Raw genomic sequence first — 25,833 nt, 5'->3', positions numbered from 1 at the left:
GCCACCCTTGATGCTGGTTTTCATGGTGTATGGTGGGGAGGAGGCTCAGGAAGGTTTTGAACAGAAAGAGCCGCTAATGCAGTCTCTGAGTACAGCAGGGTCCCCCGGCGCCAATTGGTCCCGCTGCTTGGGTCTGGAGGGCCAGCCTTGTGGTCCTGGGTGAGGCTGGAAGGGACAACATGTTTTCCCAGAGCAGCTGAAATCAGCCCAACCATGTGGACAGGTGTGACTGTGGCTGAGACAGGACACAGGGGTTATAGTCAGAAAGTGTCCCCCAGGGCCAAGAGTGAGACATGGCCATGAACAGAAAAATGAGCCACGAGGTGGATGAGAAGTGGGGAGTGCTGGGGCCACTGGAAAGAGAAGTGAGACAGACCAGCTGCATGACTCAGGGTGGGGTCTGGCTTTTTTACTTGGTGCTAATGCAAGTGGCAGGCCTGTGGGCTCTTTCCAGTGATACCTTGCCTCTTCTTCCCTCCTCTTATGGGTGATTTTCAACACTGAGGACTGCGGGGGTGGTCTTTACCCAGAGTTGGAACCCCCAAAGTTCAGTGGGGCCTGTGAAGTCAAGAGTCTAATAGGTGTTGGCATCAAGAGGTCAGTGTGGCAAGCAAGGGATGGAACAATTATCCAACAAGGGACCTGAGATATGGTCACTGTGAGCCACAGTGTGGAGCCTGTCATGGGGAGGCAGGTAAGGGCAGTGGCTGGCTGCCCAGGGCCTGGCCAGCCCAGCTGGCTTGGATGCACTCCCAGAAATGCCCACACAGGAGGCTCATATGCTTGTGGGGTCGGAGACGGGAGTGCTCATGATGGAAAGGGGCCACAGGCTTCAGTCTAATCAGGAAAGCATTGAAGCACTAACTGGTTGGCATACACTCAGGCACAGGCTCATGTAATCACACTCACACACACACACACACACACACACACACACACACTCACACTGAGAGGAAGCCCTCTCTACTAATGACAGTGCCTGGGAGATGAAGAGCATAGTGAGCTGTCATCGGGGCAGGAGAAACCCTTGGCAGAGAGCCCTCTGGCCTGGCCTCTAGCATTGGCTAGGGTTGCAGAGGGGCAGGAAAGAGTTACATGATGCTGATCTGGGTGAGGGTATTCTTGGGCTGTGCTCCTTGAGACCAGGGTAGAAAGGATGCACGTTTAGAGTTATGGAGAGTATGAGAGCTGGAGAGCCTGGAGGGAGTGGTCTTTCATGGAGTTACAACATGGGAAAAAGACTGGCTCCCCAGGGAGACGCTGGGATGGCCTGGGTCCATGGGTGATGTAGGGGTGGGAGACTTTCAGCCCATCCTGTGACAGGAGCTAGAGTCATGAGTTACTTATAAATATTTGGAGGTTCAATAATTGGTTGTGATGCAATGGCAACACACATGGTCTTGGAGCTCAGAGGTTTGTTTGTGGCATCACAGAGGGGTTTGATGACTATGGTGTGAAACCATGGAGGGCCAGAGTGTGACCTGCAATGTCAAGGGTGGCAAGGATGATCTATGATGTCTGTTAGGGATGCCCGAAGCTGTGCACCTGGGTCAGGGACTGGGGATGGGTGGGTGGTCAGCATTGGTCTGAGTCACTCATGACCATAGTAGAAATTGGCTGGTGTTGGGACTGCCACTTGGTAAGGGGAAACCAAGACCTGGGAGCCCTTTCAGCCACTCTGAGGTGAAAGGAGCTTGCAGAGTGTAGCTACCTGCCGAAGCTACTGTTCATGTCTGCCACAGTCAGGGACAATCAGGCCCTGCCCACTGGCTCCTTTGCTACCCCATCCCCCTTCTTGCAGCTCAGCTCTAACCCCAAGGTCCCCACAGCGGGTGGGAATGTTGGCTGTGGAGGTCCCTGCCTCGTCTTAGGCAGCTGATGGGGGGCCACTCCAGGTGCCTGAGAAGGCTGGAGGCAGTGTCCTCCACTTCTGTTTCAGATGTCTGGGCCTTCCAGGTTGCCACGGCAACGCTCCTCCAATGCCCTGAGGCCAGTGGGAGCTGGAATCTCTCCCTATAAGGAGCTTCCAAGCAGGAGGCCTGAATGTAATTGAGTTGGAAGGGAAGCTGATTTTCAAGTGGGCTTTATTTTAAAATGTATCCTTTTGTCATTTTAAAATCTGCCCTTAATAACTGCATATCCCAGTTGTTATCTGTCTGCCTGGCAGCTTATCTCGCTTAGGAGAAGTTATCTGGAAGGCAGGGAATGGGATTTACCATAGCAAATGTTTGTTATTCAGGCCAAGGGTGCATTAAAACAGGGTCTGGGAGGTTTCAGGATGAAGCAAGGGGAGGGGACTGGGACAGAGTGTCACCGGTGTAGGGCAGCATTTGAAGGCAGGGCTGAGCTCGAGTTCCTGGCGGAAGATGGGGCTGTGAGGGATGAGCTGGGAAACTGGGGCAACCTAAAGGCAAAGTTGAGGGTGGGCAGCAGATTTGAGGGTAGGGTTAGGATCTGGAGGCACAGAAAGGCAGTGCCAAGACCAGTCATCCTAAGGAGGCAGGACAACTCTGAGGAGCCACCCTCAACTGCATCTCTGTGGCCATGCCCAATGCAGGGCTACTGGAGGAGCAAACTGGGCTGAGATGCTGGGCGCTGTTATGTGAGAGCAGGGTCAGGGGGTCCCTGCAAAGATGGTATGTATCTTCATATATGTATATATCCTAACATATTTACATACCTATGTGTATACCATATATGTACTTTATATATATTCACAATACATATGTTAGTTTAAAAACAACCACAGCAAACAAACACACAAAAATCAAACCAAGTAGTTTCTTTAAGATTTAAACCAAGAGGAATCATTTAAATCAGGGAGCCGATGCATGTTTTCTTAAAGTAAATACCCTGGAGGGAAATCTCGGGGAGGGTGAGTCACCCAGACGTTTTAGATGAAGTGGCATCAGGAGACCTGGGTTACTCAGCCCTTCAGAAGATGGAAGGAGTGGGTGATCGCCTATCGCAGCAGGGTGCTGGGCAAACACTAATTAAATTATCTCATCCAGGAAGCGAGCTCTTGTTCAGGGAGTGCTGGATGGCAAAATCAAAGGTCTGTGTCACCAGCTTGCTGGGTAATTCCAGGCGAAATATTAATCATCTCTGTGTCCTGCTTGTAGCTGTCTGGCATGGGTACTCCCCAAGCAACCCCTCCGGGGGCAGGCTTTGCGGGAAAGTCACGTCCAGCTCCCACAGGACTTGGCCTGACATTTGTCCTGGGGGTCCACGTTTGTTCCTATTGGAGCTCCACAAATTTCTACTTGGCTTTCTCTTTGTTCAGACAGAAATCTCCAAAGGAGGGTCTCATGGGCTTGTCCCTGCACAAGTCTTTAGCTCTTGACATGAGCTGCGATGGGATTGTTGGAAGCCACCTGTAGGAAAGTTTCCAAAGGTGGGGGCATGGAAAGCTGTTGAGCACAGGACGCAAGGGAGCTGGAGATGCGTCACACGTCTGTTGTCTCACTGACTTGGGGCCTTTGTGTCACTCCTGGCTCTGCCTCTCCTGAGCTTTTGCAGGCATTTCTTTTCTCTGAACTTTCATTTTCTCTGATGGGAGGTGCAGAGAATAGGAACCTGCTGGTTGAATAGTGGGACAGTCAGTGAGATTACCCTCACTTGTCTGTGAGAACTCTCTCGTGTGGTGTGGGCCGTCAGCTTCGGGTAGATGGGGCTGGACACCTTTTCTGAGTGCTCTAACCCAGACCCCACAAGAGCAGAGAGTTACAGGCAGGCATAGAACACGGCTTCGACTTGCCCTGGACCACAGCTCCTCACTATGTGCCAGACCTGAGGCTGTAGGCAGGGGGAATGCTCCCTGTACCCAGGCAGTGCTCAGCCCCCTTCCGTGCCTAGGAGCACATGTCAAGACCAAGAGCTGAGAGGATGCTGGGAGTTTCACCTCTGATGAGATTTAACTTTTAGGACTATTTTGGTATGGTTAATGGAAGACGGAAAACGTCTTTTTTTCCCTAAGCATGACTTGCCTGGAACGTACCATCAGCTATAGTCCTGCAGAAATATTTTTCCAGTACATGATTGCTGAGAGTATCCCTGCTTCTCTGTCCTAATGATACCGGTGTGGGGGACTCATTCCCTTCCACTGACACGGGGTCCCTGGTGCAGTGGAACCCTGGGGAAATTGCCAACTGCTCTCAGGTTCTTTGCACCTCATTTCCCACAGGTGCCATCCACCTGATTGACTGGCTCAGTGCAGGGCAGCCTGTCTCCTTGGGCAGGAGGGTGGAGAAATGGGCGGGAAGCATCTGGAAAGCCTGTGGGTTTGCTTTATGTGTTGCCATTCCAGGACAAAGGACACCCTGGTGTGAAGAGAGAGAATGGAGTTGTTTTCTTCTCGTTTCTATAGAGTAGAATTGAGTTAGGACCGAGAGACTGAGAAAGAATTTAGTCCAGTGGTTTTCAAGCTTTCCCCTAACTGCAGAAAATCTGTTCCAGCAGAATCTTACTGGAACCCAGACCTATATTAAGCAGTTGTAGAAGCAGACATGTGGCGGTTGCAATAGGTGGGGAATTGGGGTAAGGGACCCCGAGGCTCCCCTGCACAGTCTCCCCCGTCCCCAGCATCTCTGTGGTTTTCTGTGCAGCTCCACTTGGGAAGCTGAGGCCCAGAGACTGGAGAGACTCGATTATGTAGCACCAAGGAGCATGTGGCTGTGCTGGGGCTGGAAGGGAGATTTCCTGGGTGCGATGTGAGGCAGAGGACCCGGAACATCCCTTCTGAACTTAGGATGATGCAGTTCTGTGACTCCCTCAGCCCACTGTCCACTCCATCCTCCTGTCCATTGGCCTCCCCTCCATCCCCCAAAGCCAGCATTAGGACCTCATAGTCCCTTCCCATTGGCCTGGAGCCTGCTAACTTGAAGTTCCACCAATGCCCTTGGCTCAGCCTCCCTGTTCCAGCAATTACCCAGGGATATGTGAGGGCTTCGTTCTGTTCCCCTTCACTAGTTTAAGGCACTTCTTCTGTCTTTTTCAGTTTTGATCCTTCATAAAATTTGGCTTTGCACAGGAATCAAATGCCCCTCTTGATGTCATGTCCCTGGGAGGGCCTCGTGGCTGCTGATAATTGACAGTAATAATTGCTCATCATGCAGCGATTGCCACCCCATAGGACTGGAGCCCTCCCTGGGCTTGGAAGTACGTCATGAACATCATTAACATTCTTGCCCAGGTCTGCTACGCTGTGTTACAAGTTGTCGCACGTTCTCAGGGTTCAGAAGTTCTCAGCAGTGAGGCCAGGTGGAAAAGGCAGCAGCCAGGAGACAGCATAGCTCTGGTGATGAAGTAGGAACTGCCTCTTAGAGCTCAGGTGGAATCCTTTCCCCGGTGGCTCCAGCAGCTGGTGCCAGGAGCTGCGCAGTGGGTTTAGTAATGAGATGGGGAGGTGGGCGGTGGTGGGGCCGGGAGGATCCAGCCCCAGAATTGTGCCGTGTGTCTCGTAAGCTGCTATGATAGAGACTCTGGCTGTGCACGGTGAGTCACAGAAGAGAAATAAACTTCAGTCTCTTCATGGATCAGCATTCTTGCAGCGTGTTTCCCAAGTAAAATGTCAGCCGTTCCAACCCCTTGCGCGGAACTGCTTCTGACAGAGCTGAGAACCAAAACAAACACTGCTGCTTTGTCCTAGTAAAGGGATAAGAAAAAGACACAATTAAGTATTTCATTTTACGTAATATTTGTCGCTTCATTTTGAAGATAGCATCAATATATGCTCATTTAGTGTAGAATGTTTAGAAAATACAGGTAGATGAAGAGAAGAATATAAAAGTCGGCTATAATGTCTGAACCAAGAAATCAATACTGTTAGCATTTCTGGTGCATTTTCTTTATTATTTTTCCTTTTTCCCTTGCTCAACACATAGAGATAGAGGTAGTGATATGTATATTTATCAAGTTGCTATTTATTGTACATACACTTCATATCCTGACTTTCCGAATTAATGCTATATTGGGAATATTTTCTCATTCTTTTAACTATTCTTTACAACTATAATTTTTAATGGAAACACATTGGTCAACTTACTTGGAGTCATCATTTATTTTATCTTCCTATATGATGAATGTTTAGATATTTTCACCATATTATTATAGAATAGTGTTGCAATGAGCATCCAAAATATATACAATTTTAATTACATCTTTAGTTCCTTATATTTTTTAAAAAGGTGGAATTACCAAACCAAGGATAATATTTGTTTTAGGTTGCTGATGTACTTGACACATATTTTCAAATTGATTATAGAAAGATTTAATAATTTTCACATCCACCAGTAATATATGGAAATCTCTGTTATATCCGTGCTCAGAAAAGTGAGTGATGTATTAAACATTTTTTGCTAATTTGGTAGCTGTATGAAAAAATAATGTTGCTAAATTTACATTTCTTCTGGGATTGTACGTTTAAAAATATTATCATTGGTCATTTGTATTTCTCATTTTGTAAATTATACCTTAGGTCCGTTGCTCTTTTACATTGGGGATGAAATTTTTCTTGTCAACTCATATAACTTCTCTTTCAGAAGGGAATTGATAGTTATTTGTGTCAAATATTTTGTTCCAATAAATTGTTGGCCTTTTATTTTTTTTTCTTTTTTTGTGAGGAAGATCAGCCCTGAGCTAACGTCCATGCTAATCCTCCTCTTTTTGCTGAGGAAGACCGGCTCTGAGCTAACATCTATTGCCAATCCTCCTCCTTTTTTCCCTCCAAAGACCCAGTAGATAGTTGTATGTCATAGTTGCACATCCTTGTAGTTGCTGTATGTGGGACGCTGCCTCAGCATGGCCGGAGAAGCGGTGCATCAGTGCGCGCCTGGGATCCGAACCCGGGCTGCCAGTAGCGGAGTGCGGGCACTTAACCGCTAAGCCATGGGGCCGGCCCTGTTGGCCTTTGAGTTAAGAAAATATTTTCATGTATTGAGACATTTAAAAACTAATGCTTGTAATTTTTAGAAAGTCATATCCAATTTGCAAAGTAGATACTATTCATCCATACTATCTTCTAGTATTTTTATGGTTTGATTTTATTTCAGTGAAGTCCGCCATCCACTTGGGATTGATTTGAGATAAATTGTGATGTGATGACCTAGCTTTTACATTTTTCAGTGGTGTTTTCCACTACTATTTATCTAGTAATCCTTCCTTTCCCCATTGACTTGAATGTCATATTTATCACATGCTCTACTAAATTTTGCATATCTCCTCATTGATTTTTAAAAAAATTCTTACTCTTTTCTCTCAGCTTAAATTTAATTTAACTTTGTGCATTATTAGAATTACTTGTCTGCAAGTAACAGAATGCTCATCTTGAGTGGATTAGACCGTAAGGAAGATTTCTTATCTCATAGAAAGAGGCCTGCAGTCAGGGTGCTCCAGGGTTGGCCAGTTCAGATGTGCAGAGCCCACATCAAAGGCTCAGGTCTTTTTCATCTTTCTACTTGGCTGTTCTCAGGACGTAGTCTGAGCACTCCTCCTAGCTTCAGGATGGCTGTGGTAGTTCCAATTGTCATGCCCAGAAAGTCAGCAGCAAGTGGAAGAAGAGGGTCATTCCTTTCTGAGTGTCTCCTTTTATAAATGAGGAGGCCTTTCCCAGGAGTTGACCTGGGCTTCCCGTTTTTATATAATAATCGTTTTGCTTTGTCTGTTGTTGAAGTTGAGGTTTTCCACCTAGATGCATATGTGACATTGGCCTGTACTTTCTCCTTCAGATGCTCGTGTTCAACTTGTATTTGGCTTGTACTCCTTTCATAACGCGGATGGGGAATTGCTCATTCTTTTTCACTTGTATGGACAGAGCTCTTGAAAGTTGGCAAGAAGTGAACTTGTAAAACGATCTGGGCTGGTTGTTGGTCTTGGAGCTATTACTTTGATATCTTGGAAACTTTCTTTCCTGGTTTCTACATTGCTTGGAGTCATTCTTAAAAATCTACAGAAAATCTTGTATAACACTGGCATTTTCAAATTCATTACTAACGCTCTATTATAGTATTTGCAAATAATTTACAAAATATCTGTTGGAATATCTCTCTTTTCATTGCTACTATAGTCATGTGCCACATAGTGACGTTTCGGTCGATGACAGACCGCGTATACGACGGTGGTCCCATAAAATTAGTACCATACAGCCTAGGTGTATAGTAGGCTATACCATCTAGGTTTGTGTAAGTACTCTCTGTGATGTTCACACAATGACAAAATTGCCTAATAACACATTTCTCAGAACGCGTCCCCATCGTTAAGTGACACGTGACCATATTGTGTGTTTGTGTTGTCTCCCTTTATTTCTTGATTAGACTTGACAGAAGTTTTTTTAATTGATTTTTTTCAAAGAACTAGGTCTAATTTGTTTAATCAATTTTTTTGTATTTTATGTTGCTCTAATTGATTGTTTTTCTTCCTGTCACCCTGCTGCCTAGTGTTTGTTTTATTGTTAATTTTTAAACTTATTATATGAGGTGTTAGATAATTTATTTTTATGCTTTTCAGTTTTGGAATGCAATTTTATTCTGAATATAGTTGTGGCTGAATCATAGTAGTTTTTCTAGTATAAACCTAAGTGTAACACTCATACAGAAAAGGGCCTAGATCGTGAGTGAAAATCACAGTGAATTTTAAGGAAGCAAACTCATCCATGCAATCAACACCCACATCAAGAAACAGAACATCACCAGTGCACCCAGGTCTCCCTTGTGCCCCTTTCTGGTCATTGCACTCACCAGCAGAAACACTATTGACGTGTAATGCACGTAGTCCATACACTTCTTTAACTGCCTTCTTTGCTCAGCATCATGTTTGTGGAATTCATTATTATTATTGCATGTAGTTTTAGTTCATTCATTTTTATTGTGTTTTGAAATGTAGGTTTTATTATTGTTCAGCTATGGTGAGGCCAACACATCAGAGAACGACTGTCATTGAAAATATAGTTTGTTACTTACAATTCCCAAGAGGAGGGAGCATGTCATACCACAGAGGGCCACATAGGGCAGCACCAGGGTCAGTCAGCAGACAGAGGGAGCAGGGGAAAATGTGGGCAAGGGTCTTTATTGTGGTTTTTGCAGGAAGGAGTGGGTGAGGCAGGGTAAGCAGTCTTAGGATTGGCTAGTTTGAATGATTTCAGCAGGCTCCAGGGATAGGGGCTGCCCCTCATTGTCTGATATCTCGCCCTGGGATGATTAGGGCAGGGGAATAGTAGCCCAGAGTGTAAAAGCTCCATAAGGGAGGTGGTTTTGGGGTGGGCTCTGGATTGGTTAGTTTGCATATCAAAGGCACATGTGTCATTTACTGTCTCTAGGAATTGGCTAATCCTGGGAGGGGCTGTCTCTCCAAGGGTTAGCAAGACCCCAGATATCAAGGCATCAGAGATACAGAAAATAAAAAGACATGATTAATACATGTTGACATATAAGTTTCCTTTATGAATATTTCACACTTTTTTTATTTATTCTATTGTTGAGGACACTTGACTTACTTCCAGATTTTGCCTATTACCAATAATACTGCTTTAAACATTTTTAGATACGTCATTTTGGGGAGCGTATGTATGTCTCTTGTTGGGTATATACCTGAGAGTGGAATCACTAGGTCATTACACTCTCAAGATTTTTTTTTTCATCTTTAGTTTTCAGAAGTTTTATTATGATATGTTTTGGTGTGGATTTCTTTCTTTATCTCATTTGTGGTTCCCGTATTCTTGAATCTATAGGTTTACTAAATTTAGTAAATTGTCCATCATTATTTATCTGAATAATCTTTCAGCTCCACACTCTTTCTCTTCTCCTTCTGGTATTTTAGTGGAATTAATGTTAGATCTTACAAGTCTCTGAGGCCCTATTCATTTCTTTTTCAGTCTATTTTCTATCTGCTGCTCATGTTGGGTAAATTTGATTATTCTGTTCTCCAGTTTACTGATTCTATTCTCTGTCTTTTAAACTCTATGATTGATCCCATCCAGTGAGTTTTAAAGCTTTGTTATTGTATTTTTTTCAGTTCCCTGTTTTCCATTTAGTTCTATTTTATATTTTCTTTTCTTTGCTGACACTTTCTATTTTTTTTTTCATTTGTTTCAAGGGACTTTGTAATTGCTTGTTGAAGCATTTTTATGATGACATTTAAAATCCTCATCAGATAATTCCAGCATCTGATTCATCTTGATCTTAACATCAGTTGATTATCTTTTCTCAGCCACGTTGTCATTTTCCTGGTTCTTGGTATGTGGGTAATTTTTGATTATATCCTCAACACTGTTGTAATTATCTTAGGAGACTGTGTATTCTATTTAAATCTTTTACAGTATTTTAGTAGGGAGTCACCCTGTTTAGTTTTAGCATACAAGCTGGCCTACTTTTGTCTGCTGTGCTTCTAATAACTACTTAATTTTAAGAACTGGTGGTATCTTGTGGTGCTATTTTGGTCTGCTTAGTTTGTGTGGTGCTGTTGGGCCTCCTGTTGTTCCATCTTCATTCTTTATGCTTCCTGAGGAGAGTGAAGGGGTTTCTCCAGGATGGGCCACATGGTACCTCTGGTTTAAGGAAGGGAATCGCTGTGCTGTGAAAGTGAGGTGCACTTCCTAGGTGGGGCACTTGTGGCCAGACTACCTTGCCCATGGGGCGTGGAGAGCACTTCCCTGGCTGAATCATGGTTGTGGCAGAAGCCCTCTTGCTAATGCCCCCTGGTGGCTCTCAGTGGAGGAGGGGATTGGCAAGCCTATGGGGACAAAGACAATCTGTCTGGCATTTATGTTTAAATTGTGACTTCTATAGGCAGCTTATAGGAGGGTACTTAATGCTTTGTCCACTCTGTCAATATCTGCCATTAAATTAAAGTGTTCAGACCGTTACTATCTTAGCTAATTATTAATATAGTTAGATTTATGTCTGCAAATTTATTATCTTTTTAATTGTTCTCTTTTTATCATGGTACTCTGTGCCCCCTGTCTTGCCTTCTTTTGTATTATTTGAATAATTTTAACGTTCTGTTTTAGTTTATTTATTTGATTTTTGGGTTTATCTCTTTGCATCAATATTTAAGAGGCTTATTTAGGGATATATGGCTCTATATCTATCTATATGTCTGTATCTATATCTATCCATGCTTTCACAGTTCACTTGATTTAATATTGTACTAATTCATATAAAATGTAGCACCCTTGTAACATATAGGTTCCTATACTCTCCTCCTTTATCCTTAAGTTATTTTGTGTTACAGGTATCGTATATATCTGCATACACTGGAAACCCTGCCACACAATATAATGAATTATTTTTATTTCAACAGTCATACACATTTAAAAGTACTTCAGATGGAAAATAAGAGTCTTTAGGTATTTACCATTTATTTTATTCTTCTTTCATTTCTGAAAATCCCAGTCTCCATTTAACATTGTTTTCCTCTAGCCTGAAGCAATTCCTTTAGCAGTTTTTGTAGTATAAGTCTGCTGGCAAAAATTCTCTTAGTTTTCCTTCTTCTGAGAAGATCTTAATTTTTCTTTATTCCTGAAGGATATTTTAACTGGATGTAGAATTCTGAGTTGACAGTTCTTTTCTTCTGGCCTCTGTAACTCTGATGGGAAATCCATGGTCATTCCAATCCTGGTTCCCCTGTATGTGATGTGTTGTTTTCCTCTAGTTGCTTTCAAGGATTTTTTTCTTTGGTTTTCAGCAATTTCATTAAGATGTGTCTAAGGCATGATTTTCTCATTGTTTATACTTTTAGGAGTTCACTGAGTGTCTTGAATCTGTAAATGTATATCTTTTACCAAATTTGGGAAGTTTTCTGTAGTTATTGCTTTAAATATTTTTTGTGGGAAAACCTTTGTCTCTTCTGGAGCTCCAATGGCACATATATCAGAACTTTTAATGTTGTCCATTAGGTTCCCAGGCTCTAATCTGTCCTTTTTAAAATTTACTGCCACCCCTTTTTCTTCAGATTAAATAATTTCTTTTCTTTTTTTTTTAATTGAGATAACATTGGTTTATAACATTATATAAATTTCAGGTGTATATCATTGTGTTTCAGTTTCTATGTAGACTACATCATGCTCAACACCCAAAGACTAATTACCATCCGTCACCTACACGTGTGCCCAGTCACCCCTTTTGCCCTCCTCCCTCCCCCCTTCTGCTCTGGTAACCACAAATCTAATCTCTGTATCTATGTGTTCGTTTGTTGTTGTTGTTTTTACCTTCTACTTTTGAGTGAAATCATATAGTATTTGACTTTCTCCATCTGACTTATTTTGCTTAGCATAATATCCTCAAGGTCCATCCATGTTGTCACAAATGGCAAGATTTCATCCTTTTTTTTAATAGCTGAGTAGTATTCCATTGTGTATATATACCACATCTTCTTTATCCAGTCGATGGGCACTTCGGTTGCTTCCAAGTCTTGGCTATTGTGAATAATGCTGCAATGAACACAGGGGTTCATGTATCTTTATGCATTCCTGTTTTCATGTTCTTTGGATAAATATTCAGCAGTGGAATAGCTGGATCATATGGTAGTTCTATTCTTAACTTTTTGAGGAATTTCCATACTGTTTTCCATAGTGGCTGCACCAGTTTACATTCCCACCAGCAGTATATGATGGTTCCCTTTTCTTTACATCTGTCCAACACTTGTTATTTCTTCTCTTGTTAATTATATCCATTCTGACAGGCGTGAAGTGATATCTCATTGTAGTTTTGATTTGCACGTCCCTAATAATTAGTGACTTTGAACCTCTTTTCATGTGCCCGTTGGCCATCTATATATCTTCTTTGGAAAAATGTCTGTTTGGGTCTTTTACCCATTTTTAATTGATTTGTTTGTTTCTTTGACTTTTAGATTTATGAGTTCTTTATGTATTTTGGATATTAACCCCTTATCAGATATATGGTTTGCAAATATCTTCTCCCAATTGTTAGATTGTCTTTTCATTTTGTTGATGGTTTCCTTTGCTGTTTTTTAGTTTGATGTAGTCCCATTTGTTTATTTTTTCTTTTGTATCCCTTGCCTGATGAGACATGGTGTTCAAAAAGATGCTGCTAAGACTGATGTTGAAGAGCATACTCCCTATGTTTTCTTCTAGGAGTTTTATGGTTTCAGGTCTTACATTCAAGCCTTTAATCCTTTTTGAGTTAATTTTTGTGTATGGTGTAAGATAATGGTCTGCTTTCATTCTTTTGCATGTGGCTGTCTGGTTTTCCCAACACTATTGAAGACACTATCCTTTCTCCATTGTATGTTCTTGTCTCCTATGTTGAAGATTAACTGTCCATAAAAGTGTGGGTTTATTTCTGGGCTCTCAATTGTGTTCCATTGATCTCTGTGTCTGTTTTTGTGCTGGTACCATGCTGTTTTGATTACTATGGCTTTGTAGAATATTTTGAAATCAGGGAGTTTGATTCCTCCAGCTTTGTTCTTTTTTCTCAGGATTCCTTTGGCTATTCAAAGTCTTTCGTTGTTCCATGTAAATTTTAGGAGTCTTTGTTCTATTACTGTGAAAAATGTCATTGAGACTTTGATAGGGATTGAACTGAATCTGTAGATTGCTTTAGGAAGTATGGACTTTTTTTTTTTGCTGAGGAAGGGTCGTCCTGAGCTAACATCTGTTGCAAATCTTCCTCTATTTTGTATGTGGCTCACCACCATAGCATGGCCGCTGATGAGTGGTATGTGTCCATGCCCAGAAACTGAATCCAGGCCGCCATAGTGGAGCACAATGAACTTAACCACTAGACCATGGGGCCAGCTCCAAAGTATGGACATTTTAACTGTGTTAATTCTTCCAATCCAACAACACAGAATATCTTTCCATTTCCTTGTTTCTTCTATTTCTTTTATACTTTTCAGTATATAGGTCTTTCACCTCTTTGGTTAAATTTATTCCTAAATATTTTATTCTTTTTGTTACAATTGTAAATGGGATTTTATTCTTAGTTTCTCTTTCTACTATTTCATTGTTGCTGTATAGAAATGCAACTGGTCTTTGTATGCTGATTTTGTATCCTGAAACTTTACTGTATTCATCTATTATTTTTAATAGTTTTTTGGTGGATTCTTTAGGGTTTTATATATATTAAATTATATCATCTGCAAATAGTGACAGTTTTACTTCTTCCTTTCCAGTTTGGGTACCTTTTATATCTTTTTCTTTCCTGATTGCTCTGGCTAGGGCTTTCAATACTATGTTAAATAAGAGTGGCAAAAGTGGGCATCCTTGTTTGGTTCCTGTTCTTAAAGGGATAGCTTTCAATTTTTCAACATTGAGTAAGAGATCAGCTGTGAGTTTGTCATATATGGCCTTTATTATGTTGAGGTACTTTCTTTCTATGAAACCCATTTCATTCAGAGTTTTTATCATAAATGTATGCTGTATCTTGTTGAATGCTTTCTCTGCGTCTATTGAGATGATCATGTGTTTTTTATTCTTCATTTTGTTGATGTGGTGTATTATGTTGATTGATTTGCTGTTGTTGAACCATCTCTGCATCCCTGGAACAAATCCCACTTGATCATGGTGTATTATCTTTTCAAGGTAGTGTTGTATTTGATTTGCTACTATTTTGTTGAGGATTTTTGCATCTATGTTCATCAGTGATATTGGCCTGTAATTTTCTTTTTTTGTGTTGTCTTTCTCTGGTTTTGGTATCAGGGTAATATTGGCCTCGTAGAATGAGTTAGGAAGCTTCCCTTCTTCAATTTTTTGGAAGAGTTTGAGAAGGGTAGGTATTAAGTCTTCTTTAATGTTTGGTAGAATTCACCATGGAAGCCATCTGGTCCTGGACTTTTGTTTTCTGGGAGGTTTTTGATTACTGTTTTGATCTTCTTACTAGTGATTGCTCTATTCAACTTCTCTATTTCTTCTTGATTCAGTTTTGGAAGGTTGTATGATTCTAAGAATTTATCCGTTTCTTCTAGATTATCCAATTTGTTGGCGTATAGCTTTTCATAGTATTTCCTTATAATCCTTTGTATTTCTGTGGTGTCCATTGTAATTTCTCCTCTTTTATTTCTGATTTTATTTATTTGCACCTTCTCTCTTGTTTTCTTGGTGAGTCTAGCTAAAGATTTGTCAATTCTGTTTGTCTTTTCAAAGAACCAGCTCTTGGTTTCATTGATTTTTTTTTTATTCTTTTTAGTCTCTATTTCATTTATTTCTGCTTTGATTTTTATTATTTCCTTCTTTTTACTGATTTGGGGCTTTGTTTGTTCTCCTTTTTCTAATTCCTTTAGGTGTATTGTTAGATTGTTTATTTGAGATTTTTCTTGTTTCTTGAGATAGGTCTGTATTGCTATAAACTTCCCTCTTAATACTGCTTTTGCTGTATCCCATAAATTTTGTTATGTCATAAATTCATTTTCATTTGTCTTCAGGTATTTTTTAAATTTCTCTTTTGATTTCTTTGTTGACTCAATCATTGTTCAGTAGCATTTTGTTTACTCTCCATATATTTGTGGCTTTTCCAGTTTTCTTCTTGTAGTTGATTTCTATTTTCATATTGTTGTGGTCAAGAAAGTTGCTTGGTATTATTTCAATCTTTTTAAATTTATTGAGACTGGTTTTGTAGCCTAATATGTGATCTATCCTGAAGAATGTTCCATGTGTATTCTGCAGTTTCTGGATGTAATATTTTGTATATATCTACTAAGTCCATCTGGTCTAATGTGTCATTTAAGGCCAATGTTTCCTTATTGATATTCTGTTTGGATGAGCTATCCATTGATGTAAGTGAAGTGTTAAAATCCCCTACTACTATTGTGTTGCTGTCTATTTCTCCTCTTATGGCTGTTAATAATTGCTTTATATATTTAGGTGCTCCTATGTTGGGCCCATAGATATTTACAAGTGTTATATCCTCTTGGTGGATTGTTCTCTTTATCATTATATAATGCCTTTCTTTGTCTCTTGTTATAGTTTTTAAAGTCTATTTTGTCTGATATAAGTATTGCTACCCCAGCTTTCTTTTTATTGCCATTTTCATGGAGTCTCTTTTTCCATCCCTTCACTTTCAGTTTGTGAGTGCCTTTAGGTCTGAAGTATGTCTCTTGTATGCAGCATATATATGGGTCTTGTTTTTTAATCCAATCAGCCATCCTATGTCTTTTGATTGGAGCATTTAGTCCTTTGACATTTAAAGTAGCTATTGACTAGTATGTTCTTATTGCCATTTTGTTACTTTTTTTCTGAGTGTTTTAATAGTTTGTCTCTTTTCCTTTCTTCTTCTCTTGCTCTCTTCCCTTGTGATTTGATGGCTTTCTTTAGTATTATGTTTGGGTTCTTTTCTCTTAATTTTCTGTATATTTATTGTAGGTTTCTAGTTTGTGATTACCATGAGGTTCATATATAATAACCTATGTAAATAGTAATCTGTATTAGGTTGATGGTCTCTTAAGTTTGACCTCTTACTGAAAGCGCTACTCTTTTACTCCCCTCCCCCCAGGTTTTGTGTTTTTGATATCATATTTAACCTCTTATCATTTGTGTGTGTTTATCCCTTAACCTCTTATCATGGAAATACATAATTTTAGTACTTTTATCTTTTGATCTTCATATTAGCTTTATAGGTGGTTGGTCTGCTACCTTTACTGTATATTTGTCTTTAGCAGTGATTTTTTTTTTCTTTGATAACTTTTTTATTCCTATTATTAGTCTTTTCTTTTCCACTTAAATAATTCCCTTTAACATTTCTTGTAAGGCCAGTTTAATGGTGATAAACTCCTGTAGTTTTTGCTTGTCTGGAAAACTCTTTATCTCTTTTTCAATTCTGAATGGTAACCTTGCTGGGTACACTCTTCTTGGCTGTAGGAGTTTTCCTTTCAGCACTTTGAATATATTATGCCACTCCCTTCTAGCCTATAAGATTTCTGCTGAGAAGTCAGCTGATAGCCTTATGGGGTTTCCTTTGTATGTAACTTGTTGCCTTTCTCTTGCAGCTTTTAGGATTATCTCTTTATCTTTAATTCTTGACATTTTAATTATAGTGTGTCTTGGTGTGGGCCTCTTTGGTTTCATCTTGTTTGGTGGTCTCTGCTTCCTGTACCTGGATGTCTGTTTCCTTCCTTAGGTTAGGAAAGACTTCAGCTATTATTTCTTCAAATAGATTCTCTGCTTCTTTGTATCTCTCTTCTCCTTCTGGGACAAGTATCATATGGATGCTAGTGCACTTGATGTCATCCCAGAGGTCCCTTAGACTGTACTCTTTCTTTTTAATTCTTTTTCTGTTCAACTTGGGTGATTTCTTCTACTCTTTTGTCTAGCTCACTGATCTGTTCTTCTGTGTTGTCTACTCTGCTGTTGAGTCCCTCCAATGAATTTTCATTTCCATTATTGTATTCTTCAGTTCTGATTGGTTCCTTTTTATATTTTCCAATTATTTTATAATTTCCAATTCCAATTCTTTTATATTCTTCCAAGTTCTCACTGTGTTCATCCATTCTTCTCCCAAGATCAATGAGAATCCTTATGATTATTAGTTTGTAATCTTTATCAGGTAGATTGTTTATCTATGTTTCATTTATTTCTTTTTCTGAGTTTATGTCCTCTTATCTGGAACATATTCCTTTGTCTCCTCATTTTGCATACTTCTCTGTGCTTATATCTATGATTAGGTAGATCAGCTATGTCTCCCAATCTTGGAGAAATGACCTTATGTAAGAGATGCCTTATGGGGCCCAGCAATGTGCTTCCCTCTCATCACCAGTTCCAAATGTTCCAGGAGTGACCCCTGTGTGGGTTACATGTGACTTTCTGTTGTGGTGGGTTGCTCTTGCAACCCATGGGTAGGCTAAGCTGACCCCTGGGCCACCTGGTTGTAAGTTTCCGTTGTGTACAGCTGCTGTGGTCAGTTTAGTCACTTTATTGGGCAGGAGGAGCCCCAGCACAGCTGGCTGCAAAGTCTAATAGCACACATCTGCTGCTTTTTGCTGTTAAGTGAGTCAAGCCCCCAGCGTGGCTGGTTGCTAGGCTCAGGGCCTCATAATTGCTATAGGCCTCTGGCCTGCAAGGTTGTTGTCAGTTCTTTCAGGAGAGCAGCTGGGTGGGGCCCGCCCCAGGCATGGCAGCACACGAACATTTCAAGTGTTGGAGAGTGGGGCAGATCCTCTATGTGGCTGTTTGAGAAGGCCAGCAGCACAAGTCTGCTGCAGACAACAAGTCCCACTGCTGGGGGGCCACACACCCTGCCAATGCAGTTCTGCCCCATTCACATGCCCTGCCCTGCCAAAGCAGTCCTACTCATCCCTTGTAGAGGTCTCACATACCCCATCTATATGGGCCCAGAATTTCCCTGTGGGCTTGCTGGTGGGTGGGGCCAGTCCCTAGGGTGAGCTGTCTGTCCTGGCTGACCTGGATTAATTCAGTGCTCTAGTGGGCGGGCAAACCTCTGTGCTAACAGGCCAGAGGAGGAAATCCAATGGTGTCTGCCAGCATCTGTATCAGCATGCCTGTGCTAGGTTGCAATAATGGCTGCTACCAGTGTCTCAGTCCCTGGGAAAGTGGGCCCAACTACCTCCTGACTCTCTGAGATGCACTCAGAGATGCGCTCAGAGCCTATCAAGTGAGTCTCTTTTACCAAAAGACTATGCACCTTTCTTTTTGGTGATTTTGTGTTGGTTTCCAGAACAGGTAAATCTGTGTGTGGGCCCTTTACAAGAAGGCTTTTCTTTCTCTTGTGTCCCGTAGCTTTTCTGAGGGTTTTCCCCCTTGGTTTTAATAGCCAGCAAAGCCAGGTATTATGACACACGTCTTCGTTGTGCTAAATTCATAGATGGGGTATGTGAAACCTCTACAGGGGGTGAGTAGGACCGCTTTGGTGGGGCGGGACATGTGAGTGGTGCATGTTGTGGCTCAGCTTGTTGTAGCATAGCTCTCCCACTCAGATCCCCTGCTCCTCCAGGAAAACTTCGTACCTTAAGATTGCTTCTGACCATGAAGTGTCAAGGCTAGAATGTGTTTTTTTCCCTCAGCAGAGGGGTATTTCTGCCTCTCCCACCTCTGTCAGAGTTGTCCCTTGTTGTGGGGGTTCTCTTTATCCAATTTCCAGTTCTTTCTCAGAGGAAATTGTTCCACAGGCAGTTGTAGATTTGTTGTGTCTGGGGGAGGAAGTGAGTTCAGAGTCCTCCTCTGCTCCCATATTCCCAGCAATCTAAATAGTTTCTTTTGCTCTGTATTCAAGTTCACTGAGAGAGAGAACAGGGAGAGAGAAATATGCACATACATTCATAAACATACATATTCACGTATATATACAATTAATACATACATAGGTCTATGTCCATGTCTACTTTGAGAGAGAGAGAAAGAGGGAGGGAGGAGAAACTCATCCATGTGCAATTTGCTGCTCTAAGTTTAGACTCCTTCCACAATCTGCCTTCATTTATTCACCCTTTAGAGTCTTCAGGTAATTGTTTCTTGCATTTTGTCCAGAAATTATAGTTCCACTTAGCAGGAGTGATGGGCTATAATAGATATATGACATCATGGCAGAACTAGAACTCCATATGCCTTTTAAATAAATTAAGAGAATAAAAGAAATAATAAAGTGGGTATAATTGCTATCTGCAGGAGGGTTTCCAGAACCACTTTATTTCACAGCCGTCATCACAAGCTACTTTCAGTTATTTTTTGAAGGATATTTTCACTGGGTATCAAATTTCAGATTTCCAGTTATTTTTCTTTTAATACTTTACAAATGTGATTTCATTATTCTCTTGTCTATGTAGACTTTTTTTTGAGAAGTCAGTTATCAATCTTATTGTTGCTTCTTTCAAGGGAGTATACTTTTTTCTCAAGTGGCTTTTGGGATTTTCTGTGTCTTTGATTTTCAAAAGTTTGAGTATAACATGACTAGGTAGGTGGTTTCTTTACCTTTATCTCGCTGTATTTGTTGAGTCAATGGTTTGATGTATTTCATTAGATTGGAGAATTTCTCAGCCATTATTTCTTTTAATGTTGGTTGTGACTTTTTCTCTCCTTTTTAGACAATTAAACATCTAATAGACAGGTTTAGCAGGAACCCATGTCTTTCATGTTATATTTTTTCCATTTTTTTTCACTTTCTGTGCTTCAGTAGAATATTGGGTATAAATATGTCTTTGAGTTAACTAGTCCCATCTAATGCTGTGTCCAGTTTTTATACTGATTCAATGCATTCTAATTTTGCATTTTTATTTTACAGTTCTTGACTGTATTTATAATTCATTTTTATGGATTCAAATTATCTGTGCAAATTTTTCAACTTTTCATTCAGATTCTCTCTCATTTCTTTTGTTTTCCCTAACATATAGTTATGACATAGATATGCTATTTATTTTCAATCGGTCTGTTAGCTCCAATATCTTCATCTACTAAGGATTTAAGTCTATTGATTTTATCTCTTGATTATCACTTACTGTCTCCTTTTTTCCACATGTATAGTAGTAATTTTTAGTTTTATCTTGGACATTGTGGGAGATATGTTGTAGAGTCTGGCTTATGTTATCTTTGTCTAATGATTGTCAAATGCTATACTGAAAGATGTTTAAGTTACTAACAAACCATCTTGATACTATTGAGGTTTGGTTTCAGAATTTGTTATGGTGATTCTATTGTACAATAGTACCCCCTTATCCATGCGGGATACGTTCTGAGTGGATGCCTGAAACCGCATCCACTATATTGATAGTATTGAACCCTACATATGCTATGATTTTTCCTATACATACATACCTATAATAAAATTTAATTTGTAAAGTAGGCACAGTAAGAGATTAACAACAACAGCTTCTCTTTGGCATCTCCAAATTGCCAGCATCACTACTCCTGCACTTTGGGGCCATTATTAAATAAAATAAGGGTTACTTGAACACAAGCACTGCGACACTGTGACACTTGATATGGCTACTAAGTGACTAACGGGTGGGTAGCATATACAGCGTGGATACCCTGGACAAAGGGATGATTCACATCCTGGGTGGGACGGAACAGGATGGCACAAGATTTCATCACACTACTCAGAAAGGTGCACAATTTAAAACTCATGAATTGTTTATTTCTAAAATTTTCCATTTAGTGTTTTCAGACTGCAGTTGACTATAGGTAACTAAAACCTCAGAAAGCAAAACTGCGGATAAAGGGGGAGTATTATAGTCTTTCTCTTGCTCTTAGAACAGGATTTTTACACTTAGGACATGGCCTCCTGGAGTCTCAGTTGAAAATTATTGCTGTTCATCAAGGTATTTATACTTTGCTGAGCCTAAAATTTAACATATCTCCAGCATTCTGTGACCTGTGAAATATCTGCTCGTTTCTCCATCCTCCTGGCAGGTCAATCACATCTTCTCATATTCTTTGCAAGCTAGATACATTTCTTAGGAGCCACCCAAGAACTTGTGTGCAATTTTTACAGAGATATTTTGGACTTCTTGACTTCAACTTCTTCCTCTCCCTTAGTATGTTCACAAATTTGTCTCACTTCTGCACCACAAACTGTTCCCTCCACCTAGTGAGACTGCCATTCCATGCCAGTGTCGATCTCCATGCTAAATGGATTGAAAAGTGTCCTCAGGTAAGAAGATCTAGTATGAATATTGGGTTCCTCTTATGTTTTTTCATTATCTCCAATGTAGCCTTGTATTGGTTGATGTATAAAAGCCTGAAAACAGTTATTTTATACATTTTAATAGGTTTTATAGCTGTTGACTGTGGGAAGTTCTCTTATTTTTATGATTCTATCACATATTTATTTATGCTTCCTTTCCTGCTTAAAGCATTGTCCAGTTTTAGTTTTGAACTTTGAATAAGGATATTATGTTAGTTCTAGTAGTGTTTTTCCTAGATTTCTTTGGATTTTCTACAGACGGGACCAAAAAAGGCCGTTAACTTCTTTCTCCTTCCCTCCCTTCCTTCCTCTCTTCCTTTCGTTTTTTCTTTTTGCATTTTTTCCTTTTGCACCTCAAATATAATGTTGAAAAACATGGTGAAAGTTGATAACCTTTTCTTGTCCCGATATTAGTGGGAAAGCATCCAGACTTTTATTATTAAGTATGATGTGAAATGAAGGGTTTTGTGGACGTGGCCTTTATCTGGTTCCTACTTTGCTGAGACTTTAAACATAAGTAAGCTTTGGATGTAATGAAATTTTTTCTGCATCTATTGAGAATATTATGTTAATTTGTTGCTTTAGTCTGTTAATATGGTGAATTATATTGATTGATGTTTTGAATGAGAAAACAACCTGGCACTTCCAGGATAATTTCCCTCATGGTCATGATGCTGTATTCTTTTTAAATGGAGGTGGATTTAATTTACTTTTATGAGGGATATTGATCTATCATTTTTCTTCCTTGTAATGTCTTTAGTTTTAGAATGAGGATGATGCTGGCCATATAAATGAGGTAGGCAGTATCCTCCTTTTGTTTGAAATTGTGTGAAATTGGTATTGTTTTTTTCCTCAAATGGATCTTTGAATAAAGCCATCTAGACCTGCAGTTTTCTTTGTGGGGAAACTTTCAAATTATGAATTCAATTTCTTTAATAGTATAGATCTATTCAGAATTCCAAATTCTTCTAGTGTCAGTTTGGTCATTTGAATCTCAAAGTATTTTTTTTCCACTTCATTTAACTGTTTAAACTTATTGGCATATTTTTGACAGTTCTTTATCATTTTTCTGTCTGTAGAATCTGTAGTGATGTTTCCTCTTTACCCTTTATATTGGGAATTTATGCTTTCTTTTATTTTTTTCTCCCCTGGATCAGTTTAAATAGGGTTTTATCAATTTTTATTGACGTTTTCAGGAACCAATATTTGGCATCACATTTTTTTCAATTTCATTTATTTCCCTTTTTTAGTATTTTCTTAATACTGCCTATTTTGTGTTAATTTGCTGTTTTTCTTACCCCCTTAATGAAAATCTTGGGTTAATGATTTTATACCTTTTTTTAGAAAAAATATGTAAGTATTTAGAACTATAAATATTTTGCTAAGTACTGCTTTAGCTGTTTCCCACAGACTTTGATATATTGGATGTGCATTATGTTTTAGTTCAAAATATTTTCTAATTTTCATTGTGATGTTTTGACCCATTAGTTATTTATGCATATGTTTAAAAAATTTTATTTAGAGCTTTTTGAAAACTACATTTATTACTAATTTCTGAATTGATTTTGTTGTGGTCACAGAATATTATCTGTATGATTTTAATCCTTTTAAATTTATTGAGACTTACAAACAATAGTTTATCTAGGTGAACTGTCATTCCTTTGCATAGCCATTGTTAAATGCAGTCTTCCTTAAATGCCAGTTAGGTGAAGTTTGTACATAGCGTTTTCAAGTCTTTTACTTACCAATATTTTGGTCTTTTTTTAAAATACCAATTACTGAGTAAGGAATATTAGAACTTTCTGTCATTTTTTTGGTTCATGTATTTGGTTCACGTGTTTCTTTTATCAGGTTTATATAGAGATGAATTATTACTTTTATTATTGTAAAAAGTCCTATACTCAAAGCCACAACTAATGCTCATTCCCTCACTTTCCTTGATACACTGTCTTGCCGTCATATATCGCCTCTGCTCGTCTCCACGGTTTACCTAGTGAAATGACCCAAACCCTAATTCCTGAGGAGTCTGAGCGTTGGTGATCATACTTCTCAGTGTGTGTAGTCACGACTGGTCAAGGCAGTACCAAGAGGCACCCAAAAGGATCACATGAGTTCCACACACTTCCCTCCCTGCCCCACTATGTAACCAGGGCCATGCCAGGGTTCTGCCATGGCTGAGGGTCTTCTCTTTTCATCTGTTGGTACCTAGACACAGGGAGTTAAAGAAAGAAGGAAGGAAGGAAGGAAGGAAGGAAGGAAGGAAGGAAGGAAGGAAAGAAGGAAGGAAGGAAGGCTGGCCTGGCTCTGCAGGGTACTTGATCAGATATTAATATAGCCATTACATCTTTTTTTGTGGCTAGGCTTTGCATGGTATATCTTTTTCATCCTTTTATTTTTAACCTGTTCCTTTAAAAGAGGATTTCTTGTAAACAACATATTTGGCTTAAAAAAATTCATTCTGATAGTCTTCACCTTTTATTTGTGTGTTTATTTTATTTGCATTTAGTGTAATTATTTATATGGTTAGATTTAAGTCTGTAACTTTGCTATTTGTCTATTTGTAACATCTGGGTTTTTGTCATTTCTTTCTCTTTTACCATCTTCTTTTGTATTATGTTTTAGTATTCCCTTTTATCTCCTCTATTGATTTATTAGATATATGTCTTTAATTTTTAAATTTATTTTTAGTGCTTGACCTATAGTTTATCATGTGCATCTTTAATTTTCATCTTCTGCATTCAAACAATATTATACCAATTCACAAATAATGTAAGAACCTTACAACAGTATACTTTCAATTCTCACTGTCCCATACTTTGTTATTGTCATTAATTTTATTTCTACTTATGTTTTAAACCCACAGTTTATTGTTAGTGATTTTGCTTTACACACTCAAATATCTTTTAAAAATGAAAAAAATTTAAAAAGCTATACTCTGTATACAGTTTCCTTAGCTTTTTATTGATCTGTCAGGTCCACATTTCCATGTAATATTATCTGCCAGCAGCCTGAACAACTTTATTTAACATTTTTTGGTGGGCATTTGTCTGTCTGTAAATGTGCTTTATTTCTCCATATTTTTTGAGGAATTTCATTTTTGCTGCATATAGAATTCTACTTTGATAATTAAAATGTTTTTCCACCAACAATTTTGTTTCGTGATCTTCTGGCTTGTATTATAATTGTTAACAAGTCTGTAGGAATTTTTATACTTTTTTCTACTCTAAGTAATACTTCTTTTTTCTCTGATTTTTAAGATTTTCTATTTTTTTTAGCAATTTGATTATAATGTGCCTTGGTGTTTTGTGTGTGTGTGTGTGTGTACCCTGCTTGGGATTCTGGTGAGATGGTAAGGCTCTCTCATCTCTCTCCTTTCTCAAGGGTCACAGTCTTACACTGCCTCTTTTCCAATGTCTGAAAATAGTTGTTTCATATAGTTAGTCTAACTTTTTAGTTATTTATGTTTGAAGGGCTAGTGTGATATTGATTACTCTGTTATGGTCATGATTAAGAGTCCTTCCTATTAAAGTTTAACAATTTTTCCTTTTAAACTTAAGGTCTGAATCGATCAGGAAGTGATTTTTGTGTCTAACATGAATTGGATATAATTTCGTTTTTTATAAGTTATGGATAACCATTTACCCCCGTTTCATTTATTAAATTGCCCTTTCCCTAATGATTTATCATGATTATCATTTCTCTTCCCCATAGCAAATTTCCATATATGTATGTGAGTCTGCTTCTGGGCTCTCTATCCTATTACATTGATCAATTGATCTATCTCTGTGCCAATACTGAACTATCATAATTTCTCTGGCTTAATAATAAATCATGTAAATCATACTATCTATTGAGTCCCCTCTCCCACTTCTTCTTCAGAAATGTCTTAATTGTTCTTAGCTCTTTATTCTTCCAAATTCCTTGGGAAATTTGCTTTTTCAATTAGCATTTCTTTACCTGTATAGATCAATTTAGGGAGAATTGATATCTTTACTATATTATGTCTGTCCTTCCTTGATTATGGGTTAGCTGTTCATTTCTTTAGTTTTTTAATGAATTTGGTAATTTTTATAATTTTCTGCATATGGATCTTGCCCATATTTTGTTAGATTAATCTGCTATTGTTAATGCTATCATTTAAAGATATTTTTTCTAATTGTTTGGTTCATAAACATACAATTGACTTTAAGGAACTTGATTTTATAATCATTCATTGTGCTAAATTTATCTCTTAGAGCTAATAATTTTTCTCAAGATT

At 39.2% G+C, this 25,833-nt stretch overlaps 1 protein-coding gene across 1 annotated transcript in view; it reads left to right on the top strand.

Moving 5' to 3' along the window:
* Positions 1 to 25,833, top strand: part of GRID1 (glutamate ionotropic receptor delta type subunit 1) — a 703,521-nt gene that overhangs the window by 500,983 nt on the left and 176,705 nt on the right. The gene's annotated exons all lie outside the window — the stretch shown is intronic.

Source organism: Diceros bicornis, chromosome 6 (genome assembly GCF_020826845.1).
Source record: "Diceros bicornis minor isolate mBicDic1 chromosome 6, mDicBic1.mat.cur, whole genome shotgun sequence".
Lineage (NCBI taxonomy): Eukaryota > Metazoa > Chordata > Mammalia > Perissodactyla > Rhinocerotidae > Diceros > Diceros bicornis.
This window is presented reverse-complemented; position numbering and strand designations above follow the sequence as displayed.